This window comes from Adiantum capillus-veneris, chromosome 19 (genome assembly GCF_014529385.1).
Source record: "Adiantum capillus-veneris isolate H3 chromosome 19, ASM1452938v2, whole genome shotgun sequence".
Classification (NCBI taxonomy): domain Eukaryota; kingdom Viridiplantae; phylum Streptophyta; class Polypodiopsida; order Polypodiales; family Pteridaceae; genus Adiantum; species Adiantum capillus-veneris.
The window spans coordinates 59,536,701-59,553,966 of NC_140949.1; positions in this window are offsets into that span (position 1 = coordinate 59,536,701).

The following is a 17,266-nucleotide window of genomic DNA, read 5'->3' on the forward strand; positions in this document are numbered from 1 at the left end:
CTCTGACAGTTCATGCTCTTCCATCCACTTTGCATCCATAGGCGGATAGTTCTTGAACTTCACCAAATAGCGTCTTGCAACTTGTCCTTTAACTTTTCTGTCCTTATGTGCCAAAACTTGCTCAGGTACCAGGATCTCATCAAGTTCCTCAACTTCTGGCTGATCCTCAACTGGCATATCTTCTGGCACATCACCCACGAAGGGTCTTAGAAGACTCACGTGAAACGCATTATGAATCTTCCACGCATCAGGCAATTTCAGCCTGTAAGCCACATCGCTGATCTTGTCAAGCACTTGAAAAGGCCCATAGTAACGCATGCTGAGCTTAGGAAACAGCCGTTCCTTGCCCTTCATCTTCTTTAATCTTGCCTTTTCGAACCTTAAGAGAACCCAATCACCAGGTGATAGTAGCAATTCACGACGGTGACGATCAGCAGCCTTTTTCTGTTTTGCCTGAGTCTTCTCCAAGGCAACTTTAATCTTCTTATACATCTCATCCATGTTCTCAACATATCGATCTGCCTCAAAGATCTTGTCCTTTGTGTGCAAAATGGGAGGAACCTTTTTGCCGCCTTCAACAATTTCAAAAGGTGCTTTGCCAGTAGATGAATGCACTGTATTATTGTACGCATACTCAAGCATAGGCAAATACTGTTCCCACTTGCCCTTATTATCTGACACATAGCATTTCAGCAGATCTAAGACAGTAGAATTGGCCTCTTGTGACTGTCCATCAGTTTGTGGATGAAACAAAGACGAGAACTTGAGCGTAGTACCCATGTTCTCAAACAATCCTCTCCAGAACAAACTGGTCATGCGAGGATCACGATCACTGATAATCGATTGTGGCATACCATGGTACTTAAACACATTGTACATGAACAAGCGTGCCATCTGATCAGATTTTATCTTCTTCCTGACAGAGATAAAATGGGCCTGCTTGCTGAACCTGCAGATAATGGTCCATATACCATCATTCCCTATTGGTGTCCTTGGAAGATCAAAGATAAAGTCCATAGCAATGCTTTCCCATGGCTTATCCGGAATCGGCAGTGGTTGTAACAACCCTGGTGCCTTTTGCCTGTCAAACTTGACCTTTTGGCAAACTATGCATGCTCGCACAAAGGCATCCACATCTCTCCTCAAGGTAGGCCAGTAGAAGAACGTCTCTACCGCTTTAACTGTTGCATCAATGCCACGATGCCCTGCATACGGTGGGACATGACCTTATGTCGCAGTGGCCTAGTGACACAAAGTCTGCCATGCATCATCATAAAACCATCTCTGAGGAGGTAGTGCTCGTGATGTTGCCCCTCTTGTAACTGTTCAAAGATCCTTGCAAAATCTTCATCAGCAATATACTGTTCCTTCATGTCATCTAACTCATGATGATAAGGAATTGACACAGCTGAAATTTGTGGCTTTCTTGATAACGCATCAGCCACAACATTCTTCTTGCCTTCCACATGCATAATCTGGAAGTGGAACATGGAAAGAATGTTTGCCCATCGCATATGCTTTTCGGATAACTTTGACTGTGTCAAGAAGTATCGCAAGGTCTGATGATCTGTTTGGACAACAAAATCAGCACCTAAGAGGTAGTGCTTCCAGCTAGAAAGCGCATGAATCACGGCCAAGAGCTCTTTCTCATAGACTTGCATAGTCCTCTCTGGCCCTTGCAAAATTCGGCTTTCATAGGCTACTACCCGTCCATCTTGCATTAGCACTGCTCCGATGCTACTGCCACACGCGTCACACTGGACCACAAATGACTTCCTGAGATCTGGCAGAACAATAACTGGATCTGAAGTCAACTTTTCCTTTAAGAGACTAAAAGCTGAAATCTCTTTTTGGGTCCATCTGAAAGTGACCTCTTTCTTTTGCAATGCGTGAAGAGGCGATGCTATCTCTGCAAAATTTCTGATAAACCTTCTATAGTAGGAACACAATCCCAAGAAGCTTTTGACATCGTGCACAGTCTTCAAGTCTGGCCATGTCTTGATAGCTTCGACCTTTGCGGGATCCATTCTAACACCATCCTTTGAGACTATGTGGCCCAGAAAGTGGATCTCTTCAAGGAAGAATTCACTTTTCTTAGGATTGACAAGTAACCTGTGACTGCGCAGCTCTTCGAACACAATGGTCAAGTGACGCCTATGCTCCTCTTCATTCTTCGAATACACAATCATGTCATCGAAGAATGTTCCAACAAACTGTTGATGCGAGCGGAAAATCCGGTCCATCATTCTGTTGAACGTGACAGGAGCATTTGTTAGCCCAAACGACATCACTAGAAACTCATAAAGACCAAATGTCGTTCTAAACGCAGTCTTGTGCACATCCTCTGGGCTTATACGAATCTGATGGTACCCACTCTTCAGGTCTATCCTGCTGAAAATTGCAGCACCCTCTAAACGATCGAGAATATCATCAATGCGAGGAATAGGAAACCTATTCTTGATGGTATTCTTATTCAACGCACGGTAATCAATACACATGCGCCATGAGCCATCCTTCTTCTGCACTAGGAGCACTGGGGAGCAAAAGGGTGAAGAACTAGGCTGAATCAGCCCCTTCTCTAATAACTCCTCAACCTGGCCCATAATCTCTTTCTGCTGCGCCGCACTAACCCTGTAGGGAGGTCTATTTGGTGGGCTACACCCTGGCACCAAATCTATCCGATGGTCCTCAGGTCTCTCTGGCGGCAATTGCGACGGTAATGAATCAGAAAAACAGTCACTAAACTTTTGCAAAAATGCTGACCTTTCTTTATCTAACACAGATAAATTTGACTGATCCCTGTCTGAGACATCACGTGCAAAAATCAAGTACACAGAAAGATGATTCTTTATTACAGAAGTGATAGCAGAAGCAGATACAATAGGGACTGACTCTCCTTTAAGCTTTACATCCAAGATGTGAGTTTTGCCCCTATGCTGTACAGTGATCTTTTTGTTGTAGGCATCCAAGACTCCATGCACTCGGAACATCCACGGGATCCCCAACAAGGCGTCACAACCTTCCAGCGGCATGATGTAAAACTCTTCAGTGTCCACATACGACTGAATATGCAGACGCAGTTTTCCAATGATGGGAGTAACACACTCTAAGTGGCCAGGACATGCCAACCCTGCCTCTGCTGTGTACCCCATCTCTTCAGCTTTGATGCCGAGCTTCATAGCTAACTCTGGTGAGATAAAGTTGGCTTTGGCACCTGGATCAAAGAAGATGAGTGCCGTCTGATCCCTAACTTTACCCCATGCCCTGCATAACTCACTGGCATCTGTGCTGGGTCTGTCACCCACCATGTCTGGCACTAAACCTGCCGTGGGTTTAGGCTTCTTGCCTTTCTGGTCTTCTTTATCCTCTGAGTCAGCTGGCCTTTTCCTTTGTGGACAATGGATAGAAATATGACCACGCTGCTCGCATATAAAGCATTTGTTCTCAGCCATTAGAACCTTCTTTTCCTCGAGCGACTTGCGCACAAAAGGCTTCCTTTTCTGTTTCTTTGCCTGCGCTCCAGAAGTCCCAGCTGAATCCTTGTCTTTGGTGGCCTGTTCTGACGCCTGTGACGCATCAGGAGCCGTCTTCACAAAGGGCTTCTTCGCTGAATTTTTCTTTTGCTGCCCTCCTTTATCACTGCTCGGAAATCCACTGTCCTCTCCTTTCAATAGGGCAAGACCAGTGTTCGCAACTTCCATAAGCTGAGTAAGGGTAGCCACTCTATTCTTTGTACAGTAATCGCGAAGCCCTTTAGGCAGCCCACAACAATACTTCTCTATCTGCTCTGTCAGTGGCACAAATCTGTAGGAGGTCACTGAGAGTAATGCTTTACAAAACCTCCTATTGTACTCCAGCAAGCTCTTGCACGAAGCTGAAGTAAGCTGGTGCCAATCTGTCAGGACATCGGCTTCAAATTCATTTGATAGCCAAGCAGATGCAAACATTTGCTTGAAGTAAACCCAAGTGGCCGGTGCCTGTCCTTGCATTAACAATGTCGTCCACCATGTAAGCGCATTGTCCTTTAAGAAAGTGGCAGCTTTCCTGACCTTCGAGGCCTCTGTAAAATTCCCTCCCGCATAAGCTGTATCAAACTGCTGGAGGAAAGTGAGTGCCTTTGTCTTGTCCTCGAAACCACTGAAGGTACTGAACTTTACTGCTGCACCACCTTCTTTGTAAGCCTTCGGCTTCTCTAGTGCCCCCAAGTTGTCATACGGAATGGTCTGCAACATGGGCACTGTACTAGGCATGATCGGCACGTGTTGGCCATTCACATTTTGCGTCAGAGGTGCGATATCTGGCTGCTGTCCAGAAAAACCAGCCATGCCAAAATGACCCTGTGGCACCCCAAACTGGCCCTGGTTGCCGTGGAAACCTTGCTGCATGCCGATAGTACCATACATGGGGTTTGGCATGATGCCTTGCATACCCCCGAACATTGTTCCTAGCATGTACGGCTGACTTCCAGACGCATAACCAGCCATACTTTGGAACACTGATCCACCCCCGAAATACCCAGGATGTACCGTGGGTGGTGGAAAAACTGAGTGCATAGCCTGGTATCCAGCTCCCTGTCCATTCAAGACAGCATGCTGGCTCTGAAAGGTGGCGGGCTGAACTGGCATAACCTGTGGAATAGGCGTTCTAGCCACCTGTTCAAGCACGGGAGGAATCTGCTTTGGAGCCCCCGACTCCGCAACATGCGAGTGTTCCCTTTCCTCCTGCGCCTCATGAAGTACCTGGGCTTGAGCTTCAACAAGCTCCGTACGCGGCGTAGGTTGCCTATTTTGATGTTGCACTGGTGGCGCTTGCAAGAATTCCATAAACCTCGGATTCTGCACCAGCTGCGAAAAGACATTCACCGCGGCAACTAACTGAGTCTTAAACGCATCATCCTCAAGTTGCCCTGTCATAAAGCCCTGTACTACTGGAGGGACATTCACGTTGACAGTAGGTACAGACTGACGTGGCCGTGAGCTCTCGCCAATCTCAAAAACCATAGGAATCTCCTGCCTGTCCTTTGGAGAGGAACCCTCTTCCATAATTCCCTTCCCCTTGTCGGTCATAGTGTAATCCCCGCGTTCTTGCAATGTGTGTCTTTACCCTGAACAATCCAAGCTCACTCTTTGAGGAAAAAGTGATTGATGTCCCGGCAATGGAACCATGAAACCGGCCCGTAGGGCGGTAGGCGTTGGCTTTCACCCGAAATTCTTTACTTTATACACACACACAGAGCACTTTGCAAAGAGAACCTGCTATGGGAATTAACACTTAATCACACACACAGCTCGGAAGCTAGAATGCTCCGAGCAGACGCCGACAACCTGTAGGCCCCAAAATTGGCGCCCCTTTCGGTATTTCTTTATTCTTTAGGAGGGTAAATTACAAGGTAAGGTCCTGGGAATCCTTCACGTGTATCCACCTAGATACCATTTGATTTGGCCAAATTTCGGCAACATAACAACCCCAAAACTTGCGCGAAACCAATTCCCCTGCTGGAACTCGCTTGCACTGTCGTATACCCTCTGATTCCTGTCCAAAAACAGTAAATTCAGCACGCTGTATTTACTGGTTTTTGCCCTGTTTTCAGCCCCAAACAGTCCCCTAACTGTCCTTTGCCAGTGGGGCACGATTCCCAATGATCCTGGCGTCCGTATGGCTGAAAAACAGTCAAATTACAGCGCATACACAGCGCTGATTTTGCACCTGTACGGTGAGGTTATGACCCTCACCAGTGCCTGCTTTGGAGCAGCAGTTAGCTACCCCTGTTCCTGCTCAAGGAGGCTCTTGCCTCAGCACAAAAGCATGAACCCACACAACTGTACATCAGTCAAATGAGTAGCCCTCTTGTGGGGCATCACATAACTGCACGTAGGGGAGAAAGAGAGCAGTATGTAGCGTGCGGGGCATCACTCCCGTCACCATACTGTGCATAGAGGGCAAGGTAAGCATTCCATAGCTTCTGTACCTGTTGCAATCCGCCTGTGGCTGAAAATGGCGCCCCCTTTGTTGATATGTAGCTCGTTTTTGCCTCCCAGAGTGGCAGAATCGCTCACAAGCTGACACGTCGCCCAGTTCCGAGTTTGGGCTTTCCCTGCTAAAAATATCTCAACTGGTGCGTCAGTTGACTTCGCGGCAGAGTTGTAAAGTGTTCCCCTAGTCATACCGAAGGTAATGACGCGAACACATTTCGTGGCCCAAAATAGCAGTTCCCTAAATTTTAGGAGATGCTTCCGTTGGGCTCCCACTGGTCTTCTGACCATCTATCCTCATTGGGACCGCATCCAAAAATGCAATGTGGCCCAACTGTCGGATACTTTTTGTTGGTAGTCCCACCTTGACTTTATGCCTTAATTGAGTTCACTTCCTAGTATCCACCAACTTGCTAAGTGCGACGGGGGGACCTATATGATCTTGCTCTGAGCCTAGACATCCTCTTACCATACGAATTCCAGTGCCGACCACTTCCCGTCTGCGGGTGAATCTACCGTTCACATTGGCCATACAATGTCCGACCGTTTGCTACTTCAAAAAGAGGGTCTCAAAATAAATAAAATAAACCCCATTGGAAAGAAACCAACAACCAAGGTTAGCAGTTGCCACATCTCTGTGACATGGTTAATAACTGCCACGTCCTCGTGACAATGGCTAGACTAATAGGTCTAGTCAGTTTGGATGAAGGCAAAGTGGAGGATGTCACGAGACGGGCACTTCAAATAACAATTGAACTGAAAAAGATGCACAACACAAGACAGGGAGTGGCGGAGTTCCACCCCAAGATAACATTGGCCCCAAACCTTGGCGCCCCTTTCGGTATTTCTTTATATTGCTTCAACTCGATACAATGCCGGTACTCGTGCTCTGTACTTTCACCTGGAAGAGTGCCGGAGACTGAGCCCTCTACACATATTTAAAGGCCCTTGGCCTATGAAAAGCAGTTACATGAAAAGCTTCAAACTCAAAAGCATTTGGTCCCAAAAGCACTAGCTCCAAAAGTTGCCAACGTGTTCTGCGAAAATCCGTACAACTGCCACGTCAACATGTCAACGCAAAATCAGGGAATTTTGTATAAGTTGCCATGTTAGCAGTCCAGCGTAAATTTCGAGAATTCCGTACTGCTGCCACGTCATTAACTGCTGCACAATCTCCTGAGTATGTTTTTGCTTTATTTGATATCTTTATGTCACTTGGGCCCCATCGGACCAGGTTGGCTCCGTTCTTCAGTTGCTCGGCACGTCAACAGTTTGTGACATCCCCCCTTCTTGAAAGAAAGTAATTGTCCGCGATTACTGTATGTCTACAAAACAGGTCAAGTTAGCTCAAAAATTTCCGAGGGTCATTCTGAGGGATGATCAGTTTTCTCAATCTAGATCGGAGCTCTTGATATCCTGGGTTGTTGGTTTCCCAGAAGTATCTCATCAACTAAAGAGTCTCATTCCAGATCGAAGCTCTTGAAATCTTGGGTCGTTGGCTTCTCTGCAAAATCTCATCCAATAAGGAATATTCAGTAGATGGCACATCACAATGCAACACAAATGCTCAAATATGCATGTTACAAGACATAGAAACATAAAGCCTCCGATGAACACTTCCCCCACAAATAACCATATGCAACACAAATGCTCACATATGCATGTTACAAGACATAGAAACATAAAGCCTCCGATGAACACTTCCCCCACAAATAACCATCCTAGTCTGGGCCATGAGCTGTTCAACGACTCCGTTATCAACTCCTCCCGCAAATAACCTTAAAAAGGTCCACACCATGAAATATAGAGGCCTTTTACAACCAAACGCCCCCAGACCGTAGCTTGCGTCATTTGGAGGTGCTGAGAGTAACTACTACTCAGACTTCTTAATACTCCCCCCATAAATAACCATCTAGGTCCGGGCCATGAGCTGTTCAACGACTCCGTTATCAACTCCTCCCGCAAATAACCTTAAAAAGGTCCACACCATGAAATATAGAGGCCTTTTACAACCAAACGCCCCCAGACCGTAGCTTGCGTCATTTGGAGGTGCTGAGAGTAACTACTACTCAGACTTCTTAATACTCCCCCCATAAATAACCATCTAGGTCCGGACCATGAGTAACAACAACAATACTCCCCCTGTAAATAACCACAAGGGTCCGGGCCATGACTATGAGCAAGCATTCTCAAACATTATTTCTCACTACTTCACCCGGGAGTAAAATCACCAATCATTGAAACAAGTATTGAAACCAAAGTCAAACAATTCAAATCGACACCAAGACAGGTTCAAAACAGCTACCATCCATTTCAAACAAATTCCAAACAGGATCACCAAACAAGTTCTCAAATGGAACTCAAACTTAAAAAGCAATCTCGACATCAGTCGAGCTTGAAAGACAACTAGCTTTCCATCCTAGAACCTGCACCAAGATTAGGGTTAGATTTCTTCCATAAGGTCGTAGCCGATCGCAGCATGGTCCATAAGCTCTTGGACAAACAGTGTTCCTGCAGCGGTGACAATAGTCCCAAGACATAGCAATCACACCGGACCTCCAAGGTAATCAACTCGAGAAAAGACACTTCGTGAGAGATGTCCAAAAAAATTTCAAGTCGTAATCTGCTAGGGTTTTCGTGGCGAGCATTTCAAGATACCCCACTCTGCCAGAAGCTGCACTCCCAAGAAAGATGTCTGAAGGCATGTAACTTTGGGCAAAAATTTTCTTGAAAACTTTCCAAGTCCTTGAACTGTGTGGCTTGGTAGCTATAGACATCCACCACTGCATGGCACTGCCTCTAAGAAAACCAACGGCTTGAAAAATCCTTGATCCTTCTTTTGCAAGTGATCTTTATGGCTTATGCCCTGTAAGTCAGAGCGATGAAGATGGGAGCGCGCCCGATGCACGATGATGTAAGGGTGGGAGAGGCTAATAAGTCTGAGATCAGGATACGAACATTCTTTTAATAAAATTTCTCGTGTAAGCTTTGGAAGCGCCAACTTGCTCTGTCTGCTCTTTAGTAGGACTGGTATGCTTTCAAAAAAGCGCACACCTGTAGCTTTGATACCACTGTCGCGAGACAAGCACCACGTGCCAACGGAAAAGAACAGACTGAACAACTTTAAGCACTTCAAATAACAATTGCACTGAAAGAGATGCACGACGCAAGACGGGGAGTGGCGGAGTTCCACCCCAAGATAACACTTAACCCAAACCTTGGCGCTCCTTTCGGTATTTCTTTATGTTGCTTCAACTCAGTACAATGCCGATACTCGTACTCTGCTCACCCAGAAGAGTGTCAGAGACTGAGCCCTCTGCACATATTTAAAGGCCCTTGGCCTATGAAAAGCACTTACATGAAAAGCTTCAAACTCAAAAGCATCTGGTCCCAAAAGCTGTCAGTGCATTCTATGGAAATCTGTACAGCTGCCACATCAACATGTCAGTGCAAAATACGGGAGTTCCATACAGGTTGCCACATCAACACTCTAACGTAAATTTCGGGAATTCCGTATTGCTGCCACATCATCAGCTGTTGCGCATTCTTCTGCATATGTTTCTACTTTATTTAATATCTTCATGTCACCTGGGCCCCATCGGACAGGGTCCCATACGTTGATAAAACTTCTTCTATTGCTTCTGTTGCTTCTTCTTAGGGTTAAGACCCCTTGGTCGGGATCTGCATGTTGGCTCCGTTCTTCAGTGGCTTGACACATCAGCAGTTTGTGACAGAGGATAAAACCGACCTGTACACAGTAGAGGGCGGTACTATTTCAATTACCTATTAACTTTACACAGAGCGTTGAGAAGAAAAGAGAGCACATAGGCATTCAGCGACTAGAATGTCACTGCGCACACGAAAACCGACACCCTGTAGGCCCCAAAGATTGGCACCGCTTTCGGTATTTCTTTATTCAATTACGAACAGACAATCCGAACACATAGATCAAACTCTCACAAAGCTGTCCAAACCTGGCGAGGGCTGAAATTGCAGGTTTCTGACCCAATTTCGGTAGCATAACGATGCAAAAACCCTTGTAGATCAAAAACACATGTCTAGGATGGATTCCCTCGCAATTTAGGAGCTTTCTGGTGAGCTGTAAAGAATTTCAGCGTGCTGTAATTCCCTGTTTTGCCACTGTCAGATGCCCAAAACCTTGTACACGCATCCCAAGGCTTTCCCAAGGCTCCCTTGGTGCTAATTTACAATTAAGGTGCGAAACCCTAAACCTGCAGAAAAACACAACAGCTGTAATTCTCTGTTTTGGATCATTTTTAGAGGACTGAACACGTCTACGCGTGTCCCAAGGGCTCCCGCATGCAGTGGGACAATCCCCCTGTGATTTGGACAAGTTTCCACGCGAGAAAACTCTCCAAATTCACAATCTTTCGCAATGGAATTGTGCATACCTGTGGGGGATTAGCAATTAGCTAATCCGATTCTTGTTCAGAAGGCTCTTGCCTTGGCAAACGCGCATAAAAACCCGAGTACTATACATAATCAACTGAGAAGCCCAACTAGTGGGGCATTACCATATGTGCAAAGGGAAGAGAGAGATGCATGAGAGAAAAACATCGCGCTACATGAGGCAAAGGAGAAGACAAGCTTTCCATTAAAGCTGTGAACCTGGGTCCTGCACCCACTACTCACACACACATTGTAGGTCACTTAAGCTCAAAAATTAACCTCCACCCTCATCTAGGCACCCCCTCATGCTGAGGTGTCTTGCACGTTGCCCTCCAACTGCCAAGTGTCCAGTTTTCCACTTTGGTTTAATTCCCTATTTCCCACCAACTTATAAAGTTGTAAGTGACTTGTCGAGTGGCCCAAATTCCATCTGGCGCATGCAGGCTTCCATACTCATCAGAATTCAGTGCTAACTAGCCCGACCAATCCCAAACTGACTGACCTAGACTCCCGATGTGAGAAACCTGTTCGGCCGCAGCCGTTTCACACTCGCCATGCAATGTCCACTTGCATCTTTTCAAGGGTTCGGGGGAAAACAAGTAAAAAGAAAATAAATAAAAACATGTAGTACATATTTAAAGAAGGCAACAAAAAAAATACACCTCCTGGTGACAGAGAACATCATCTTGCTCAGTAGAGATACTATCATTGCCATTTTCTCATCACAAAATCTTACTTCTACTATCCTCAATATTGCACTCCTTGTCATACATTGCTATCATGTCAACCACTGAAGACGAAAAGGGTTGGGACTTCCTCATCCTAACCCTAGCCAGCCTATAGATCCTGGCTGCTGGGCCTAAACTCTAGCAACAAAAGAAGAAGTTTTACCAACTTACTGAAGCTAGCTGAGTGGCCTAGAGACTAAAGAGGGTTAGGATTTTTTCCCAACTTATAGAAACCCGCCAAGGGGCCTAAACCCTAAAATAAAGCATATCACGAATACGCACAAACACAAATTGCATGGAAGCTGATGACATGACATGCTGTACGGACAGCCTCACGATTTGACGAACTGCAAGCTGACGTGGCAACGTTGTACGGGAAGTCCCCCTCACACTTGATTTTGGACCATATGCTTTTAGAAGCCTTGCTTTTCATGTAACTACTTTTGGATGGGCCTAGGGCCTTTAGAAAAGCCCTGTGCCCCCCCCCCCCCCCCCCCCCCCCCCCCCCCCCCTCTCTCTCTCTCTCTCTCTCTCTCTCTCTCTCTCTCTCTCTCTCTCTCTCTCTCTCTCTCTCTCTCTCTCTCTCTCTCTCTCTCTCTCTCTCTCTCTCTCTCTCTCTGGTGATGTCGCTATGTCGATGACGATGATGTCGACGACAGCGACGATGGTGACTGTGACGATGATGACGATGGTGTCGTCATCAAGTCCGGGATTGCCATGACGATGACAAAGGTGTCGTCGTCGAGATAGGGATCTGCGATGACGATGGTGAAGGTGTCGTCGTCGAGATAGCGATCTGCGATGACGATGGTGTCGTCGTTAAGATAAGGATCTGCGATGACGATGATGATGACGATGGCGATGACGACAATGGTATCGACGACGACGGCTTCAAGGCTGAAAACTGGAAACGTTGGGCTGTCTACTAAAATCTGAAAACGCCGGGATGATCTGGGTCTTCTTCTTCTTGAGAAAACGCTAAGGCTCCTGCTGAGGTGCTGCCAGCCAGCTGGGTGCCTGCTTCCTTGTGTCCCTGCTTCTTCTGCTTCTACTAAGTGCCCAATGGGTTTCTTTTATAGATCTTTAGCAATTTTCCCTACCTACTTTTCCAATAAACTTACAAAAAGAATTCCAAAAGTCACTTTTAATAAATTGACTTATAAGAAGTGATTCACGCGGTAAAATGCCCGCATTATGAAATGACTGTTCTTGTGCAAGAGAGGGTGTGCAAGTGTGACCGGCATGTGCATGCACGTCTTGCTAGAGGCTCAGAAAGGTGCAAAGCTCAGTCCTAATCTAAGACTCATGGTAGACTGTGGTAGAAGCATGTCCACATGGCGCAAGTGAAGTGCACACGTGACATCCCCCCGTTAAAAGTGAGGCACAGATACCGAACTTCTATCTGTACTTCTGATGCTGACTGATGAATGCTTCTGATGTTGTGGATGCACAAACCAATGCACCAGGGACTGATGGTACTGCGGATGTCGTGGGTGTTGTGGGTACTATTGGCGAAGCAAACATTGTGTAAGGGTCACTGTCCAGCCTTACTACGATGCCGAATATCAACCTGGGCTCTATACGAGATAGTGCTGACTCTGCCTACCGTAGCAAGAGCTGTTCCCCGAACACTGACTGCGGTGAAAACAGTACCGGTGTTGATGGATTGAGGTGTGGTTCCGGAATCGTTTTCAAAGGTTCAATGACAAGGGAAATGGATGCACGCTACATGCGAATGCAAATGCAAATGCAGAAGAGGTTAGGGATCGTGTCTCCAACTCCTTCCATATCCGCATACAAGGCTAGGAGATCTCGGTACTCAAGATCTGGATTCTCGTGTATCCGATGTCGATCTTCCTTCAAAGACATGGCAATGAAGATGGGATCTGGTAAGTCCATGGTCGAGACTCAAAATTCTTCAGGAAAAAAAAACTGAGAGAGGTTCCTTGGGTTCTTTGGTTAACTTGGGTTCTTGAGGTTCTTGATTCTTCTGGGTTTCTTGAGTTCTTGAGGTTCTTGGTACTTGGGGTTCTTCTTTAGGTTCTTGATGGCTCTTCCCTTGAGTTCGCGAAGCCGAAGCACACACAAAGCTCTGATACCAATGTCAGGTGCAGCGGAAGAGAATAAGGATTTGCTTGGATCTAGTACTCCGACACAAACACAAGGGACACTTTACTTCACTTGAAAGAACTGAACTGAACTGAAAGAAATAGAGAAACGAGAGAGAGAGAGAGAGAGAGAGAGAGAGAGAGAGAGAGAGAAAAGAGACGACGCAGGGATGTCGGGTCCCAACCCTCAAGGGTCCCCTTTCTCTGTTGCCAAAGCAAGTACTTTCTTTATTCTTGCACGATGTTGCTACAATGACTAAATATTGAGATGCTGATGCTAGTGGCTACTGATGCTATTGATGATGGGTACTAAGGTACTGAAGGAAACTATGTCGAAGAGGATGATGTCGACGACGACGACTGCAGGTTCTATGTTAAAGACGGGGAGGTCGACAACGAGGTCTATGTCGAAGACGATGAAGTCGACGACGAGGTACTAAGGGTCTTTGTCGATGACGACGAAGTCGACGACAGTACTGTGTCAAAGACGGTGAAGTCGACGACGGTTCTGTGTCGATGACGGTGAAGTCGACGACGGGGTCTATGTCGAAGACGGTGATGTCAACGACGGGTACTGCTGGTCTATGTCGACGACGATGATGTCGATGACGATGACGATGGTGACTGTGACAATGACAACGATGGTCTCGTCATCAAGTCCGGGACTGCGATGACGATGAAGAAGGTGTCGTCGTCGAGATAGGGATCTGCAATGACGATGGTGAAGGTTTCGTCGTCGAGATAGGGATCTGCGATGACGATGGTGTCATCGTTAAGATAAAAATCTGCGATGACGATGACGATGGCGACGACGACGATGGTGTGACGACGACGGCGTCAAGGCCGAAAACTAGAAACGCTGGGCTGTCTGCTGAAATCTGAAAACACCAGGATGATCTGGGTCTTCTTCTTCTTGAGAAAACGCTAGGGCTCCTGCTGAGGTGCTGCCTGCCTGCTGGGTGCCTGCCTCCTTGTGTCCCTACTTCTTCTGCTTCTACTAAGTGCCCAATGGGTTTCTTTTATAGATCTTTAGCAATACTTTTCCAACAAACTTACAAAAAGAATTCCAAAAGTCACTTTTAATAAAATGACTTATAAGAAGTGGTTCACGCGGTAAAATGCCTGCATTATGAAATGACTGTTCTTATGCAAGAGAGGGTATGCAAGTGTGACCGGCATGGGCATGCATGTCCTGCTAGAGGTTCACAAAGGTGCCAGGCTTAGTCCTAAGCTAAGACTCATGTTAGACTATGGCAGAAGCGTGTCCACGTGGCGCAAGTGAAGTGCGTACGTAACACCCACATCGCAAAAAAATTATGGGCGTGACAACGATCAAGTACCTAAGATCAGAGGCCCAAGTACTGTTGGACTTGCTTCGGCCTACCCGTTGGAGTTACCTCCACAAGGTGGCTTATCGCTCACCAAGCTAAACTTCCCTTGAAACCCGACGCTTTTCCCAAAGAAAATGCCATACCCGTTGAGTCGGCTCACAAGTGGCATCCGCTGCTAGGATTGGTGGTGCCTCCTTTCCACCTCCCAATCCGTTTTGGCGAGGCTGACAACCCTCCCTCCCCCCCGGCGGGGGTAAAGTACTTGAGTGACTCTTAAACGCTCATCTCTCGTCCCTTGGAGAATAACATCATTTCCCTTGAGAGAGATCGGAATAAAAGTTTAAGCATAGAAAGAAAGGCATCATCCCTCCATCCGCCTATGGAGAGCACTCAAGTAAACATCCACATCCCGGTGGCGACAAGGCACTCCTAAGAATGGAGCACACAATGATCATGGGCCCCCATAATCTCCACACCATAATAGATCGCTAGATATACACACGCCTTAGAGACAATTTGTTGAGACCAGATGGGGATGGCCTGGTTAGCTAGTAGGTGTTGGCATGTGAATAGGCTCTTCCTACCTTTGTCCCCTCGCTCCTTGACGAGGTGTTTAAGAGAGAAGATAGAGTCTATGTCGATACCAAGGTACTTGTAAGTCTCACCAATTGGCACCATCTCATCCCCTAGTAGAAAGATCCTCATAGAGGGGTTCTGCAAGTCACCATGAAAAACCGTGACCATGCATTATCAATTTCAAACTTCATACTCCAGGTCTTCACACCCATTCATTCACCTTGTCAAGGCTCAAAAAGGATGTGGATGAGTTTGTACGCACTTGTTTGGTGTGCCAGAAGATCAAGTTGACAAACACAAGGCACCAGGTCTACTATAGCCTTTACCTTTTCCTATCCGACCTTGGGAGAGTATAGCAATGGACTTTATCTTTGATCTTCCAAAGACTCAAAGTGGGTATGATTTTATTTGGACGGTCATCGACCGATTTAGCAAACAAGCTCACTTTATTCTGGTAAAGAAGACAATGAAAGGCGATCATTTCACCAAGCTCTTTGTCTCACATATTTTCAGATTACATGGTATGCCTAAATCTATCGTGACGGATAGAGATCCCCGATTTACAAGTTTGTTTTAATGAGCAATTTGGAAGAATATAGATACACGGCTTAAATTCTCGTCCACATTTCATCCACACATAAATGGGCAATCGGAGATAGTCAACTCAATGGTTTTAAACTTGTTGAAGTCATATATCTCTCATCTGAAAACTCAACGGGAAAAGTTCCTGCCCTTGGAGTTTGCTTACCTCAACACAGTTCATACGTCTATAGGGAAGACGCCATTTGAGATTGTCGAGGGTGTCAAAAAGGTTCCATCGATTCTAAGCACCAAGGATAAAACTTTTTGAAACAAGTCAGTATACACGAGATCTTCACACTACTTTTACCAAGGTAAGGGATGCTTTGGAGAAGTCTCAAGCACGGCATAAGAAGGCAACGGACAAGGATCGATGTGACTTGGAGTTGAAGGAAAATGATTGGGTGCTACTCAAGTTTAAGAAAGCACGTTTACGTAAGCGGAAGGGTAAGGAGAGGCTTTTCTCAAAGCTAAGTATGAGATACTATGGACCCTTCCAAATACAAAAAAAGATAAATGATGTATCGTTCAAACTGAAGTTACCACATACTTGGGAAGATTCACAATGCATATTATGTGATTCTATTGAGACCTTTCAAAGGTGAAGTGTCCTTGCACAAGAAGCTAGACAAGCAACCAGAATTGAAAGAGACAGAAGATATACTCATTCAAGAACAGGTCCTGGCTCACAAGGAAAGGAAAGTGAAAGATATTTGGTCAAGTTCAAGAATTATTGGGCTCTTGATGCTAAGTGGATGGAGGAGGAGGACTTAGAATATACTCCTCAAATACTAGAGCTTTACCTTGAGGCCTTTGGTTTAGCGTCGATTATTGCAAAAGTTGTAGATGAATCAGCAAGTTGAATTTGGTCTGGTGTGGGCTGCAAAGAGGGGAGTCACTCCACTTCTTTGTCACAAGTTACCTCGATGGGAATAAAGTCATTGATTTTCTTTTGAGATTTCAGAGATACTGACAAGATGACAGTCTCCAATTAAATGACTTTATGTTAGGATGTACATTTGAAATGGAATTCCTAAAATGAATATGTTACATGTGCTCTCTCATGTGTGTATTGTTTGAGTATGTGTCAAGAAGAGCATACCCATAACGATCACCAACCCACAACTAAGAATATGGGGAAGGGAAATGCATCGAGTAATAGGAACTAGCCCCTCCCCCAAAAGAGGGTACCAAGGACCCAGCCCATAGACAAGACCCCACATTCACACACTCCACATAGTCCAAACACAAAGAAGACGACTCCTTTGTCAAGTTCCCGAATATACACATGTAGGTAGGTTGTGTAACACCCACGGACACATTTTTGTGCTGACATACCATCATTATAATGGGTGCACTTCAAACTCCACATCGGACTCCACTCCTTGCTAAGACTTGATGCGATGGACCAACATATGTTCAGATACTGACAGTCTCAATACTTGCAAAAAGTGCAATACAAAGTCTAAATAAATGAAAGAGAAACATAATCCCCTTTAACAAGTGTCTGCTTCGCAAGCATGCATCCTTGACATTCTCTAGGTTAAACTCAAACAGTCTCT